The following is a 16,685-nucleotide window of genomic DNA, read 5'->3' on the forward strand; positions in this document are numbered from 1 at the left end:
TGGTTAGATACTTGTTTAAGTGAAGAAGTAGTCCGGGAGAGACTAAGCAAAATTAAGATTAATTAATCACCTGGTCCTGATGGACTTCACCCAAGGGTTCTTATGGAGCCTAGGTCACAACTAGCAAGACCCCCTATACTTGATGGTCATAAAGCATTACTTCAGCAGGTACATTATAATCAACTCAACTTAATACAGAATACAGGCTGAACACGATGGGCTTTTTGCCTCTATTCAACCTCAATTACTATGTTACTGTGTTACTATTTGGGATTGTGACCGCAAGCATTTCACAGGCTGTCAGGATTTCGGCATCTGTATCCTGAATGCCGGGATCCCGACAGCCGGTATATTAACTACATCCCCATTGATGCTAGTGTGTTGAGACATTTTAGTATCCTTCACCCTCTAGAGGCACCTTACATTATTTCACGCTGTTACATACAATATCACAGTAGCTAAGTGCAGTGAACTCTTATCCTTTATATGTACATATAGAAACATGGTGCCAGCATCGCCACTGCCGCAGTCAGTCTGTGTGACCATAGGGCAACTATAGCAGTCAATGTCCCTCATTCTTGCATATAGTCTGCGTATGTGCAAAGTTGCAAATGAGTTTGTGCTGGCTTCGGTGGGCACTATCATCTTTTCTGGACGGCAGCTTCACTTGCTGAGATTAGCAGTTCCAAAGCCTAAAAAACTGCAATTGCAAATGCATTTGCGTACAAACTTGAATTAGGACAAGAGTGAGCCTCAGGTTGATTCTTCTCATTAAAGGGCCTATTTATTAACATTATTTTACAAATAATGGGAAAAAATGTGTTTTCACACCCTTTTCACATTATTTTTGTATCACTCTAAATTGAGTGCTTAGAGGGCTTTTTGAGCAGTTTTCGAGAAAAACTGCTCTAAACCCTTTAATTATCATTTTTTTAGTAACCCACATTCAAGGATTAAAGTGGTCCTGGAGAGAAGGTGGAACTCATTTCCCCCACCATCTACCACCCCCTCCCTTTGGGCGGTGAAAGGGCTAGGGTTTTTGCCACTCTGCTTGCTGTAAAAAAAATGGATGTGGTCTCACTATGAAGGGTGTGGTCAGACAATAGTACCCCCAATTCAAATTATGTTACACAGTAGAACATTCTTATTTACATTACACCACATGAAATGCCCCTGATTCATATTACACCACATAATTATGCCCCTTATTCACGTTACGAGACACAGTATTGCCCCTTATTCACATTACATCATTCAGTGGTGTCCATTATATACAATGCCCACAGTAGTTGTGCTCCTTAAACATAATGCTAACAATAGTAATGCCCCTCACCCATAATGCCAACAGTAGTGCCACTTATACACATAATGCCCACAGAAGTGCCACTTACACACATAATACCCACAGTAATGCCAGTTATACACATAGGGGGCAATTCAGACCTGATCGCTCAGTAGTGTCTTTTGGAGCGCTGCGATCAGGTCAGAACTGCGCATGCGTACACACCACAATGCGCAGGCACGTCGCACAGGTACAAAGTGGTTTGTTGCTCTGTAATGGGTTTGTGTGAAGAATCCATTTGCACGGGCGATCGCAAGGTGATTGACAGGAAGAAGGCATTTGTGGGTGTCAACTGAGCATTTTCTGGGAGTGGTTGGAAAAACGCTGGCGTTCCCAAGCGTTTGCAGGGCTGGTGTCTGACGTCAATTCCGGTCTCGGACAGGCTGAAGTGATCGCAGCAGCTGAGTGTCCTGGGCTACTCAGAAACTGCACAAAATCTTTTTGTAGCGCCAGGCTGCACATGCGATCGCACACTTGCACAGCTAAAATACACTCCCCGGTGTGCGGCCACTATGTGAACGTAGGACTGCAAAAAACAGCTAACGAGCGATCAGGTCTGAATTAGGCCCATAATGCCCACAATGGTAGTGCCCATTATTCAAATGTTGCCCATAGGAGTGCCCCTTATACACATCTCTGCCTTTGTCACTCAGGCAGCTCACTGGCCGTGTCCCTCCAGCAGCTCCATGCCCTGTGTCCCTCCAGCAGATTTCCTACCTCTCTGTGTCCTGAGGACCTGAGGAGGGGATGAACACCCTCTGACAGACACAGCATGTGTGAGTACTAGGAGGAGAGGGCTGCAGGTAGAGGACAATAGAGCTGCCAGGACCTATGGAAGGGGGAGGTAGCTGCAGCTCGTTAGTGACACTAGAGCCACTCGCATCATCTAATGACAAGGGTGGTGGGGCAAGCTTTTCTGTTGATGTTACTGTGCAGAGCTGTGGAGGGGGGGCTCTTTTGCGGCACGGGGTAGTCATGATGGTGGGTACCCGGTGGCAGTGGTAGCGATGGATGGCGGCTCATGTGCAGCAGGACATCGGGGTATTTTTACTAAAAATATCCTGATGATGCTGCGGAGAGGCATGGCAGGGACAGAGCTTTCTTTCAAGCTCTGTCCCTGCATGCGATAATTGATACATCCATGCAATGTACTCAATTATCGCATTGCGAGTTTGCCCATTATTATCACACCAAATCCACATCATCAGATGCGAATGGTGATAAATAGGCCCCTATGCCTTTATCTTCATAAAAAGTCTGTAAAGCTATACACATTTCATGTGCTATCACTTTCCTGTGAATAATGGAAAACTCATGCTACTGGGTGGTCTTCAGTATGCCGGCTGTCGGGATCCCGGCGCACAGTATACCAGCGCCGGAATCCCGAAAGCCGGCAAACCGACACTTATTCTCCCTCGTGGGGGTCCATGACCCCCCTGGAGGGAGAATAAAATAGCGTGGTGCGCGTAGCGCGCCACCGTGCTCGCAAGGGGCTCATTTGCGCTCGCCACACTGTCAGTAAGCCGGCGGTCGGGCTCCCGGCGCCGGTATGCTGGTCGCCGGGAGCCCGACCGCCGGCATACCATACCACACCCCATGCTATTCTATAGCTAGGCCTTCATTTTGGTTGGGGTGATTCTCATGATTACTGGTGACCTTTCCTAATTTTAACTGCGTCTGCATGGCAAATTTCCATGTGGCATAATTCTCTCAGATCATTAACTTGACAAAGCCCAAACTAGCACTAGCTCTGTACATTCCCACCAATGGTATGAATAAAGAACACTTTTGTGTAACTCGTAACAGTCCCTTCTATTCTGCGCTGCTGCTGCAGTTTTCTCGTAGTGTCTATATTCTTCAATGCTGGTGCCAGGGCCCATAACCTATTGGTAGAATATGGTGTTAATAAGTGTCTATAAATGACTGGTGTTAATAAGTGTCAGCGGTGTGTGATGGTCATTACACACAGCAAAAGGTTTATTGGTTTATTAACTGGCAGATAACAAGATGCAGGTCAACACTGGGTTAATGCACATATTACATGCACAAATAACTAGTAGAAACAGATCTATCCAGGAGTTTATGGACAAATGCAGGTGGTGTGCATTTTAGGAGGGCAGTTGTGGTAGTGGCCCTTGTACAATAAGCAGTGGTAACAGTTACTGTTGTATCTGTATTGCCTCCATTATACTGTAGGATCTACTCTCCGATACAAAGAAATACGTCCTGTCTCACTGGAGGTTGAGAGAAGATTTATGAACAGAGCACGCATGTGCAGTACTGCACTTGGGTCTGAGATCGTGCTGTGACATCCGTGCACCTCCGTCTAGGTATGGAGCCCCAGACTTGGCTGGCGGTGAGGGAGAGACAGCTAGGAACACACTCCCCTCCCAACATTAGACACCTAATGTAACTGCCATAGGCAACAAATTTTAAAGAACCCACATTTTCTAATTAAAAGTTTTGTTTTCTTCCTGAGGATGAAGTCAAGAGTAAACAGAAGTTTGTTATTACAACTTTATATAGCATTTACTAGAACTTAGTATTACTGTGCTGTTTAATTAAATCTTGGATTTATTTTGCATATTACATACTGAAATCTAGAATTTTAAAAGCGTATTAATTTTGCTTTGCTAGGTAATGTAATAGCCTGGTGTACTGCATACTCTATGCTAGAAAAATGTCACAATGGTCAAAATTTGCTTTACAACCTGCAATGGCAAAAATTGATGCTAGGGAGAAAGCATACCTTACTGTAATGGACAAGATGCAAGTACCTCACAATTTAGGAATTATATAAAATTTAGATTTCATTTTATGGAACAAGAGAGCTCAATAAGGCTGTAGGATAGACATTAAGTATTTATATGAGAAAACTTGTATGACCTCGCAGGACTAATAAGAGCTTTTAACTTAAGACCAGGGCTGGATTAAGTCTAGTGGGACCCATGCAATGAAGGTGTGGGGGCCCCCACTACTGAAGTTGCTGCACAAGCAACCCCCCCACTCCCGCCCCCGACAAGTGCAGTTGCATGAGTAACCCCCCTGACACGCGCACATGCACACACACAGAACACAGTACACACACATGCACAGAGTACACAGTACCTGCAGTACCTGGCTATCACTGAACAGCGCTGGAGCAGCAGACGGCTCCCAATCACTGTCTCGCAGGATTAGCCATCAATATCCCATGAGACTGACACGGAGGAGCTCCACAGCGCCCCCTGTTAATAAACAGCTGAGCCACCGGAGGAAGACTCCTCTGATTAAAAACGCACTCTGTGGGGACCCCTAATGTTGTGGGCCTTGGGATGGCCACCACTGTCCCCCCTACCTTAATAGACTCACTAAAGAGCCTGCAAATCTGCCACTGAACACTGTACAAAACCTGATTTTAAACAGAATTATAACAAATGCAAATGAAGGTGTAAGTATTATGGAATCTGTACCAGAAGCCCAATATACCAATGTGGTAAAATACATGCAATACATATTTTACTGAAACAACCTACTCACAGAGGTAAGTGGCTGTGGTATGATTTGCCAATGGTTACAATGTCAACATTTAGTATATTGCTAGTGTAAGGCTGAGGACATTGGGGGTCATTTCGAGTTGATCGCTCGCTAGCAGTTTTTAGCAGCCATGCAAATGCATAGTCTCCGCCCACGGGGGAGTGTATTTTCGCTTTGCAGGAGTGCGAATGCCTGTGCAGCAAACGCCTGGCCATGCCTGTGTTTTTCCAAACACTCCCAGAAAACGGTCAGTTGACACCCATAAACTCCCTCTTTCTGTCAATCTCCTTGCGTTCGTCTGTGCAATTGGAATTGTCGCTAGAACCAGTGCAAAACCACAATGGACTTCGTACCCGTACAACACGCATGTGCATTGCGGTGCATACGCATGCGCAGACTAGCCATTTTTTTCACTGATCGCTACGCAGCGAACAACGCCAGCTAGCGATCAACTCAGAATGACCCTATAATGCCAGCATGGTACTAATGCTAATTTAATAGATTTTTTTTTCCGTTGGCATTATAGCTTTAGACATGATGCTTTACAATCATATTTAAAGCTGTAATGACATGGTTAAAATATTTTAATTAGCATTAGTGCCACACCGACATTATGTCCTCACTATTACACTGTTCATACACTAATTGTCAACAACTAGTAAATTGCAGTACGTCCAATGAGGCAATATCTATGTAATACAAACATTGCTGCAGAATGTGACTTTTGCCAGGAGCGTAAGGATAATGGTCATCCATATGTCACACTCATGACAAGGACTGGATCATCTGGAGGCCTACAATGACCCTTTGGTTTCTAATCAAAATTTCCCATGTTGCCAAAGCAGATGCAGTAACCACTGACCAAGATGTGTTCCCCTAATGCCTCCAGAATCTAGAGCATATGGTAATGTTATGTCATGAGCAGAGCATCCTTTGAAGGAGGTTATGAAAGCAACACGTACATGCCACTGAAATAACGTGCACTACTCCACCTGAGAGGTTTGTTATAAAATTGACTTAGGTGTAACTGGAAATAAGCCCACAAATAATGATATGGCTTGGCGCATAGAAACATATACATAGAAACATATAGTAAGATGTGTTTCCTTAGGTGACTGTGTATTACATATATACTGCACTCTGCTATTTTCTAACATCTTACGTAAATGACCCCCTCTAATTCTGTCCTATCCACCAGGTTCATGCAGTTTATCATACATTCTTGGACCCACAGTCAATTATGTAGCCATCAGCAGTGGCGCCGGGAGCTAGTGGGTACTCTTTTCCCAGGCCTGTTGGAGGAACCTGGGTCGCCCTTTTCCTTCCCCATTGCTGACAGACGCAAGTTGGGCAGGGAGAGAGGACTGACTGCTGTTGCTGCCCAGCACACAGCACACCCAGCTGTGTGCTGGGGAGAGAGGCAGCTGCAATGGCAGTCAGTTCTCTCTCCCTGCCGCCCACTGTTTTTTACACCGGCCCCCTGCCCGTGTGGCATGCGGCCAGCAAGGATATATATTTTTTTTATATATTAGAAGGAGTGGGGTCTGGCCAAACCTCCCCCATTGGCAACACCCCCTCTTACCGGAGCACGGCAGAGCAGCTGACGCCCCTGGCCATCAGTGTCCTGGAGAGCCACTTATTTAGCACATATTCTCCTTGGTCTTCTCCCCAGTAATTTCTACATTGTGGGAGGATAGAGATCATGTTATTGCTGTGCATTGCACCCTCAGCTCAGCCTCAGGGAGATTGCTCTTAAGGGAGATCACCATTATTTTAGTGAGCCTAAATGACATTCAGGGAGGGTCGGTAAGTATGGAACAGAGTTGCATGAAATTGTTTCAAAGTTGTCTTCAAATTTGTTGGTTAGTACAGTTGTAAGCAGAATTACCTGCTTTTGCAGCGCCCATCTCGGAGTTGGCAACCCGGGTGCGGGTGTGGGGGGCATGGTGATACCATTTGCTGCTGTGACTGCATTATTGCACTGTATGGCGGTGAGGATTAATGACACAAATCATTGGGTATTGCATCACTACTCCCATCCCATACCTGGGCCATAACTAGGATGATGCAGATGGTGCTGTTCCCACAGTGCATTTGCCCTGTGGGTGCACCATCCACATTCACCCAGAGTGCCCACCTTGTTATGTGATGACAGCTGCAGCACTGTCTGCTGTAAAGAGTACAGCAGCTAGTGCTGGGCATCTTTCTTCCGTGTGCTTGTCCCCCGTCCTGCTGTGAATGTGTAGTGTGAGGGACTTACAGGTATAGTCGCTGGGCCTGCTGGTGGTGCTCTGCAAACGGGAGTAATTATTTCAGTTACATGCGCCGGCTGGTAAGGACACAGATATACACACACACACACACACACACACATATACACACACACACACACACACACACGGATTAGAAAACAAGTTGGGAGTTTTTTGTCTCTTTTTGGAGAAAGGCTATGAAGAAGAGCAACTCAATAAATTTATGACTAACATTGAAGGAATAGATAGACCTACTCTCCTTCAACCAAGAGAGAATAAAAACAATCTCAAGCACAACGATAAACAAAAATGGGCACTTATCACCCAATATGATGCCCAACACAAACAAGTTAAAAGATCATTAACAAACACTGGCATCTCCACACCAGAGACCCAGTACTACGTGAAATCATCCCTGCAAAACCCATCTTTATCTACAGGAGAGCAAAAAATCTAAAGAGCCAACTAGTTAAAAGTACACTCCCAATGCCCTCCAGGAACCTTGTGCGGACAAAAGGTTTCCATCAGTGTGGAATATGCATCAGGTGTAAAAACATTAAGGATCAATCTAACAAATATAATGAAATAACAGTAAACAGGGTAAACTTCAAAATCCAAGACTTTATCACCTGCCACACTTCAAACGTAATATACCTTATTGAATGCACATGTGGTCTTGTTGTGCTAGGAAGAACAACAAGACCTTTGAAAACAAGAATTTCCGAGCACCTAAGGAATGTGGAAAAAGGCCTTGAAACGCACCATCTTTCTAACCACTTCAAGCTCAGACACAATTGTTCTCTCCAGCACAAGAGATTTCTGTGTATCAAACATATTAAAACAACATGGGAAGATAAAAACAGTGAAAAGAATCTAGCGAGATCAAAAATGAAAACCATATTGGCCCTCATGACCCTGAACCCCAATGGGCTCAATCAGGATTTTGGGCTAAAATGTTTTTTGTTTTTTTTAATGCAGCCAATCACTATCTTCCCTCACATTATTCTTCTGATTTATTCACACCCACTTTTCAAATGTCTGTATCGTCACACTCTATTAATTTAACTCTGGTTCAATTAATTAATCTACTCATTAATTCAACTCTGGCTCATTTGAAATCATTAAACATTTTTTGAAGATTTAACAAATTTTATTTCCAGCAGGCAGAAGGAATAAAGAAGTCTGCCCGCAATATGTACTTCTCACCAATAGGGGGGGAGCACACCACGTTCCCGAAGAAATGACCGCCAACATCATCATTTCTACGGTTATGGGACAAAATACATTGAATAAAGTACGGCATGAATTTCTTGGCCAAGAAAAGTAGTAAGGCCTACATTTACAATAACTTCTTTTTTATCAAGTTGCTCTGAGGATGGAGTACAATGTCCACAGGAAGTACATCTCCCATCAACCATCACCAGTGTGTGACTACTTCTCAATTTGGGAGCACGGCAGGAATTCAATGGCCTAATGACAACTTTCAGCATAACGAGCAGGCAGGAATCCGGACACACTAACTGATCTATATTTTATTTCAGGACACAAAAACCAATGCCTTGGAGATGTGCCTCCTCTCATAACAAAAGAGGATTCTCCTTCCGGAACCGAGAGGGCCTCAATGTTTCTTCAGATTTCTTCACTATAAATACTGGACAATCCACATATTCCCTCATGCCTTGAAAAACAGTTATCCCAACTCAAAATGTGGTGGCTGTAGGAGGTATTGGACCAGTGGATCCAGTGCTGCAACCCTGGAGGAAGGAATGACCCATATTTTATTTTATTTCATTAGTTAGTTGGAGCTTAGTAACCGGACCTTTGCTCCTCCATAAATTGGGTTAACCTCCCCAAGGTATTGTGTACCTCCCCTGCACAATACTTTTAATTATTATAATTCTTTTATTTGTATATATCAGTGTTGTATGTAATAAAATAGATTTTTACCCTACACCGCATAAGATAATTTTTTGGATTAAAGAAACCATGATATGAGGAACCTTGCAGACATCAGTAAAAAGAAACCTTGAAGTGTGTTCTTATACCCATGAGAGTGTAAGTGAGGTGTTGATTAAATTAACCCCACCTCCCTCTCACTAACATTATCTATGAAGTTTTAACCTATTGGACAAACATTATCCCTTAGAGGGGCTAAAGATACCTTGATGGACTTTTTCATACAGTATACTATGTAAGTGAGGTATGCCACCTCTACCTTATAGTTAAAGAAAGTTTGATGTGCTTCACTACACTTTTGATTGTGATACACAAAATACTGGGAATCACTACACATTATTGCTTTTGTGTTATATATTTCATGTATTTACAAGCATCCTGCTAGACAAAAGGAATAAGGCAGATCAAACTTGGACCAAGGGCAACAAACTAATCTCTCTAGCTAAGTATCTCTAGTTTTATTTGGTCACAGATTTACCCCACATTTTAGAACACGGTAGCGCCATTTTCTTCACATACCTTATACTTAACACACACACACACACACACACACAAGGTATAGGGGCGCTACCTAGTATAATGTGTATAAGGGGTTCTACCTGGAATTATGTGTATAAGGGATTCTTCTGTGGCATAGCATGCATAAGGGGCTCTACTGTGGTGTAACGTTTATAAGGGGCTCTACTGTGGTATCACGTGTATAAGGATCTCTACTGTGTTTTAACGTGTATAGGGGCAACACTGTGTGGTGTAATTTGAATAACGGACACTATTGTGTGGTGTAATGTGAATTGGTACTATTCTGTGGCCATGTCCCTTCCCCATGAAGCCGCACACCCCTTCAGCGTGCATTGTCCTTTTTTAAAATGTGGGAAAGGGGGGGGGGGGGCACCAATTGTGTCACAAGTTACAGCTCTGTACCACACACACAACTGGGGAAGTGAGAGAGTCTGGGAGAACTCATCAAATTGAGAGTATCCAGATATTATGGCAGAGCACACAAGTATGGTTCTGAAGCCCGAAAATGTACAATACATTCTTGAATTTTAGATTTTACACTAAAAAGGTTGGACTAAATCTGAATAAAGCTTAGAAAATGTGTGAGCTCATTGAACAAACATTGTATAATGTTGGCATTTTCCATGGAAAAAGTGCATTTGAAATTTAAACTCAAAACTCATAATATACTCATATTTGCTATTAATATATATATATATATATATATATATATATATATATATATAATTGCTGTGAACGGATCGGCACTCACCTACCAGGTGGTAACTTGCTCCGGTGCCCTCTGAAACATCATTTAAATCACCACATCTATTCCATACAGCGGCACTCAGAGACTTGGTAAAGTGAAAAAATACTTTTACTGGATCGTCATGATAAGTTGCAACTTATCATGACGATCCAGTAAAAGTATTTTTTCACTTTACCAAGTCTCTGAGTGCCGCTGTATGGAATAGATGTGGTGATATATATATATATATATATAAAGTTAAAATATTACTGATTGCTTAAACAGCCAGAAAAAATGCAGTTATTAGGTTTAAAGGATGCATTGTATCAAACCTATTAGAAAGCTGATGTGGAGAAGTTGCCTGTAGCAACCAATCAGGTCCTGTCATTTTACAGACTGTGCTAGATAAATGATAGCTGGAAGCTGATTGGCTGCTATGGGCAACTTTTCCACCTTATCGCTTAACCACTTAACTGACAAATTTTTGTTACAAAAGAATGCTTGGATATTATTATTTTTTTAAATTGAATAAAGTTGATAAAGTATTTTCAATTATATATCTAAATATATATATATATATATATATATATATATTTAAATTTACTTCCCACCCTCATCAGAAATCCCCCCAGTGGCAAAAGATCCCCCAGTGTTCTCTACCCCATCCCCTCTAGTGGTATTAGATCCCAGTTGCAGAGCACCCACCCTCACCACCAGTGTCAATGGGGCCCCCACTGTTTAGTGCCTCCCCTCCCCATGTGTCACTATACATGTAATTCTTATTTATTTATTTATATATATATATATATATATATATATACATATATATATATACTGTATAACCCCACCCCCAACCAATCAAAAAATATTTTTGTTGGCAACACATACACCCCCCTAACCAGCCACGTGCCCAAACATTACCCCCCATTACTCATCCCCATCATAGCCCTGCCCCCTCACCTTTTTGCAGAGTGCAGCGGAGCGTGGGGCAGGGTGAACTGGTCATACACCCACCCTGCTACACACGCATAGATCAACAGAATTGTGCACTTTTAGTTCCGGAGCATGCACCTGGAATGCTGCTTGCAAGGCATTCTGGGGCGTGATTTCGGGAGTGATGTTGGCGGTCACAGAATGTAACATCACTCCCAGGGGGCTGCAGCAGCAGGAGGAAGTCCTCCATTAAAGACTGCAGGGCAGCACCAACATATGTGACCTGCCCAAGTAATGCACTTCTTCCTGTGGTCGTATGACATATGTTTATGCCAGGCAAGTGGTTAAACATGTTTTACACATCTCCCCTAATGTCTTTAAACTTTGGGAATTATAATCATCCTTTATTTTACAAGGTGCCACAAAGGGTCCCCAACACCTTTCAAAGTACAAACTATCGGCAGAAACAGTATGAACAAAACAAGAAAAAAGTGACTTACAAAACAGAACATTACAGGATATGGACAAGGTTTATAAACATTGCTGCAGCAACAGGAATGACACCCAAATAAGCAGCAGGGTGGCAGAACCCAAGGTCAGGTGCCATTGTAGGAATTGGGGAGGATATGATGGTAAAGGGCCCTGCTCATGAGAGCTTACAGTCTAAATAAATCCAGACTTCAACCTTGAATTTGTATTACTGAACCAAACACTTTTTCTGAGATGAGTAAAAACAAGAATTTAAGGTCTTTCAACAAATGTTGATTCATCAAATTTCAAACTATATTGAATAGTGTCCATGCATTTCTAGTCATGTCATACCCTATCAAGCTCTACATATTGGTAGAAGGTGCAGAATGAGGACAAGTGAAGACAAGTGCAGACCACATAGTGGAAGCTGTGTTTTCTCTGGTCCAGTCAGTGCATACAATCTAAGTAGACTATATGTGCATTTACAGTATATTCAAAGGAAAGGGAGCATTAAATCTAAATATCTTGTATCACCAGCCAGTCCAGTCTATGGGCCTGATTCAGAGGTGGCCACTATTTGCTGCATCTTTGGATGTACAGTAGCAGTAATGTGAAAATATGCTAATGCAAAGAGAGGCACCTAAATAGATAAGGTCTCCTCTGTCGGGTCTAGGAAAATCTGCAGACCCTGACCTCGGTACATGGAGGCCCCCTGTTTTCCAGAACACTGCCCAGTGCCACCCATTCCCCACCTCCAAACGGCTGCAGCCTGTCATTCAGACTGCGACTTAGGGGGCATTGTGTGCAGAACTGGCCGTTTGCATGCACAGTTCCCCACAATCAGAGTTGTACCCAAACCCTCGGTAGTGTACAACTCTGAATCAGACCCTCTTTAAGGCTTTGCTTTTATTTTTTATTGCATTTCAAATAAGCCTTCAATATTCTTTCTGTTGATACCATTCAAACTTCCTTGAAGTTAATTACCTATTGCTGATTTTTATTAAGCATTAATTCTAACATTCTAGCAATTAAAATGAGGTTTTACGTATATAGGATTTCATAATGTTCTAATATACTTCAATCTGTTCTCTCAGGTGTAAAGATATGCTAAAGTTATATGGGTGTTGTTTCTCTGCATATTTTATTTTTATGAATTGACTGATATCGCCAATATATTATATAAGGCCAAATTGGTTTTAAATACAGTCTACTGTAATCTACTATGCATGGGGGAAACATTTTACAAAGGCACCAGTCCACAGAATGCTATCACATAATGTTTTAGTGGCAGCCAACAAACAGTCTAAAATTGATCCCTCTGAACTGGTCATTAAAGTGATATTTGGTGTTCAGTTGTTATAAGAAACTAGGACATGCATTAACGTGAGTCTGACACGTTACATGATATTTTATAATATACTATGTTACACACGTTAGATTTACTAATAACAATGTTCTGTTTATGGTTTACCTAATTATAAATGCAACATTGTTTCTCCATAGTTTTATGTAACACCTTTTAGCTTGATGTGATTATTGTGGGAATTTATTTAAATTGTTTTTCATTTTGTTACTATGTACCCATTGATTTACCACTATGCTAACCTGAACATGTTACAGTAATTTATATTCAAGAGGTCAGGTGCATTTGAGAGAAGCACAGTGGTATCATAGGTAGTAAAAGCATAGTTGCTAAGAAATGGTCCCATAATGCAGTTTATACACATCTGCATACCTATATTGTACTCTCCAATAAACACAGCTAGTATATAAGTATGCACATATAAGCACAACAGAACTAGTCTCACACAATCTGCAGGGTAAGGATCAATAATTTGTACATTAGAGGAGAAAACATAACAATATTAGTGTTTCTATGGAATACAATGCCAAGAATGTTTCTGCCTCTGGTGACTTGTAATAAGGAAGGAAAAGGATAGCAAACGTCTGCTCCTGCTCTTAATGAGAATACATAACGCAGAAAATTATTAGCAACTAGTACTTTTTAATGCATGATAATTAAACATGTAGTGCCTGAGTCCCTTCCTCTCATCAGCAGTAAGGCATTAATCCTACACTCACTACAAGCTACAACATTGTGTCCACATCATTTGCAGTCATTTTATGTGAACCAACACATCTCAGCCACTCCCAATAATTTACAGACATGAAGTCACAAGCTATTTTAGATGGAGTATTATAAACTATTTGCGTTAATACTTCACCTGTGCCCCTGAATATGCATTGAGGTGGCACCCACAAATCAGACTGTCTACCTGTACCACTATCACCTGAAAATAGAGGGGAACTGAGCAGGTGACTCAGGTAAGATTTCTGAAGTCTAAATACTATCCAAAATAATGTCCTGATAAAAATAATACATTTTGTCTGAAATGTTTTACAGCTTCAGTTTAGAAACGGCACATACTGTATATCCTGAATGCAGCATAATACAGTTATAATGTATGTAAAATCTCATGAAAGTAGTAACCTGGCTGAGAATACAAAATATTAATGAGTGGTTCCCTCTTGGGGTAATGTTACCCATTTCCTTTCTATACTCTCAACCCCTCCCACAAACGAAAATGGATTTTTAATTACCCAATATATTCGCCAGTAAATCTCTCTACTGCAAGAGAGAAGGTCTGATCTTAATCAAGACTTCTTGTTGCCAACCACAGACTGGAGCAGTCTGCCCTAAAGATGTTAAATGGGTGCAATTCAGAAGAGCAGATGAAAATATTTAACGCACAGGAAAACATAGGAGGGGGTGGAGGTTGTATAGCAGAGAGAGGGAGAGCTACACCAGAAGCTGGAGAGAGAGAGTAAACGGAATGGACAGAGAGTGCATGGGATAAATATGATAAATAGCAAACAAGGAATGAACAGAGAGGATGATGGATAGAGGGAGAAAGACTAAGGATTAATGAGGTAAAGAAAAAGATGAGTAGATTGTGTAAAAGTAGGAATGACAGGTAAGAGAAGACAGCTGTACATGGTCAAAATGCAGATAAAACGATGAGGATTGAAACTGAGTTTCAGAATGAGAGTGACCGAGAGATAGGCAAAGCCTGAGAATCGATTGTACTGGAGGAATGAAATCTGGGCTCTGATACATGTAGGTATATGATTAGAGTGAGACTAGACAGATGAATAGAGATAGATAGATAGATAGATAGATAGATAGATAGATAGATAGATAGATAGATAGATAGATAGAATGATGGATACACAAATATATACATAGAAAGAAATAACCACCTAACAGACTATATGTCTGATCTATAGACAGGTAGACAATGGATGGTTTTGCAGAATATATAAAACAAGCAATGCTCCAGTCCAAGCACATTCCATACAGCACATCTGCATTTTTCATACTCACGGTTCAGAACAACTACACAGTTATTGAAATTTTTATTTCATCTCTCTCCCTCCTCTACATTCCCTCTCACTTTCCAGTTTCTCCCTCCTTCCCTCTCTCAGTTTCCAGGTTGTAAAGGAGCCTCTGATAATAGAATATGAACACCAGGGCTTTTTCTTCTGATACAGACTGGCAACTGGCAGATTAAAGGCTCCCTTAGGAATATTTAACTATTTCAGTCAAGCCACAATTACAGATGTTTGTTCTGACCCCTCATTAGAAAAAAATATATTCTAATATGGTATAATACCAGCTCAGTATTCCACTGGGAACAGATAACTTACCAGCATTTGAATTTACAGACCAGACTCTTCAGTGGTCATCTTCTGTAGAAGGGGGCGGGGGTACAGATGGATTTCCCCTTTTCCTGCAGCAGTTAGGGGCTCTACGTAACCAGGAAGTGCAGCCTGAATACCCTGGGAGGATGCATAGTAATCATAGAGGTCCAAACAAATCAAGGGTAGGACACGTACAATAGATGTATGGGCTGCCCAAGGAGGATAAATGGAAGTGACAGCAGAGGAGCTGCCCCCGGGACCCAACAGAGAGAATGTTTTCCCACTGATCTCGAACTGTATGTTGCTCTCCTAGAGGTCTTGACAAGCCACTCCACAATAGTAGTTGTAAGGAGCTGTCCAGTGTGAAGATATACGGCTGCTGTCCAGTGAAACCAGTGCTGAAATGTTCATCGGTGCCTCATACACTTTTAGTATCCTGCTCCCCTCTTTACGCATAATACACTGGTAAAATGATATCTTCTGATATCTAGGTCTCCTGCACAGTTTACTGGCGGGGAACGGTATAGGTCTTCTCCTGCTCCCCCACCCCCAGAAGGAGAAGGTTGTCTACAAACCACTGCTGCTCCCTCTGTGATCTAGAAGTAGCCACCCTCCCTCTCCTCCTCTAAGAAGGCAGGTCCTTCTCTTCCAAGGCTCAGATTCCTGTACTCTTACACAACCACCCCGTGTCACCCCTCCTTGTCCAGGGCTCTTTCTCTACCTATGTGATTCGATTAGGAGGCTGAGCTAGTGACCTGTCCCAGCATGATGCTGCTGGATTCATTCTGCTGCCAAAATCTCAGTGTCCTGTGGTCCACAGATTGCTAGGATTGCTGTGTTTTAGATGCAATGCCAGAATGAATAGGACTTTAGAGAGCAGGGGAATGTTGCACCCCATGCACATACTACGGTAGCATTCACATTGTACAAGCTGCAGACTCTCGGCAGAAAGCTGCACAGCTCTCTGTTTTCTCCTAGCAGAGATCGCAGCTGCTCCAGTCACCTGCAATATACTACAGAGGCCAGCTACTGCACATCAAGCGCAAAATGTGTCTTCTGGTGACAGGTGGAACAGGACTCCTGAGAGACGGGTCACAGGCTCGCACACAGCCGGGGGTCAGGGTGTGGGTGGGGGAGTGGAGAGAGACGTGTCCCCCCCCCCTGGCTGATACTGTACACGCGATGGCTTGTGTGTGTCTGATCAGAGAGCGGAGAGGAGCTTACGGTCGAGCTTAGGGTCAGGCTGTGTAATCAGGGTCAGGAAATG

At 42.4% G+C, this 16,685-nt stretch overlaps 1 protein-coding gene across 2 annotated transcripts in view; it reads right to left on the reverse strand.

Annotated features, from left to right (window-relative positions):
- Positions 1 to 16,177, reverse strand: part of GRM4 (glutamate metabotropic receptor 4) — a 411,766-nt gene extending 395,589 nt beyond the window's left edge. Inside the window, exon 1 of one of the 2 annotated variants that reach the window (XM_063954853.1) lies at positions 15,425 to 16,175. The gene's annotated coding sequence lies outside the window, so the exon portion shown is untranslated. Of the gene's footprint in view, positions 1 to 15,424 lie in introns of both variants that reach the window. The other variant, XM_063954854.1, reaches the window with a different exon arrangement.
- Positions 16,178 to 16,685: the final 508 nt, after the last annotated feature.

This window comes from Pseudophryne corroboree, chromosome 2 (genome assembly GCF_028390025.1).
Source record: "Pseudophryne corroboree isolate aPseCor3 chromosome 2, aPseCor3.hap2, whole genome shotgun sequence".
Classification (NCBI taxonomy): Eukaryota; Metazoa; Chordata; class Amphibia; order Anura; family Myobatrachidae; genus Pseudophryne; species Pseudophryne corroboree.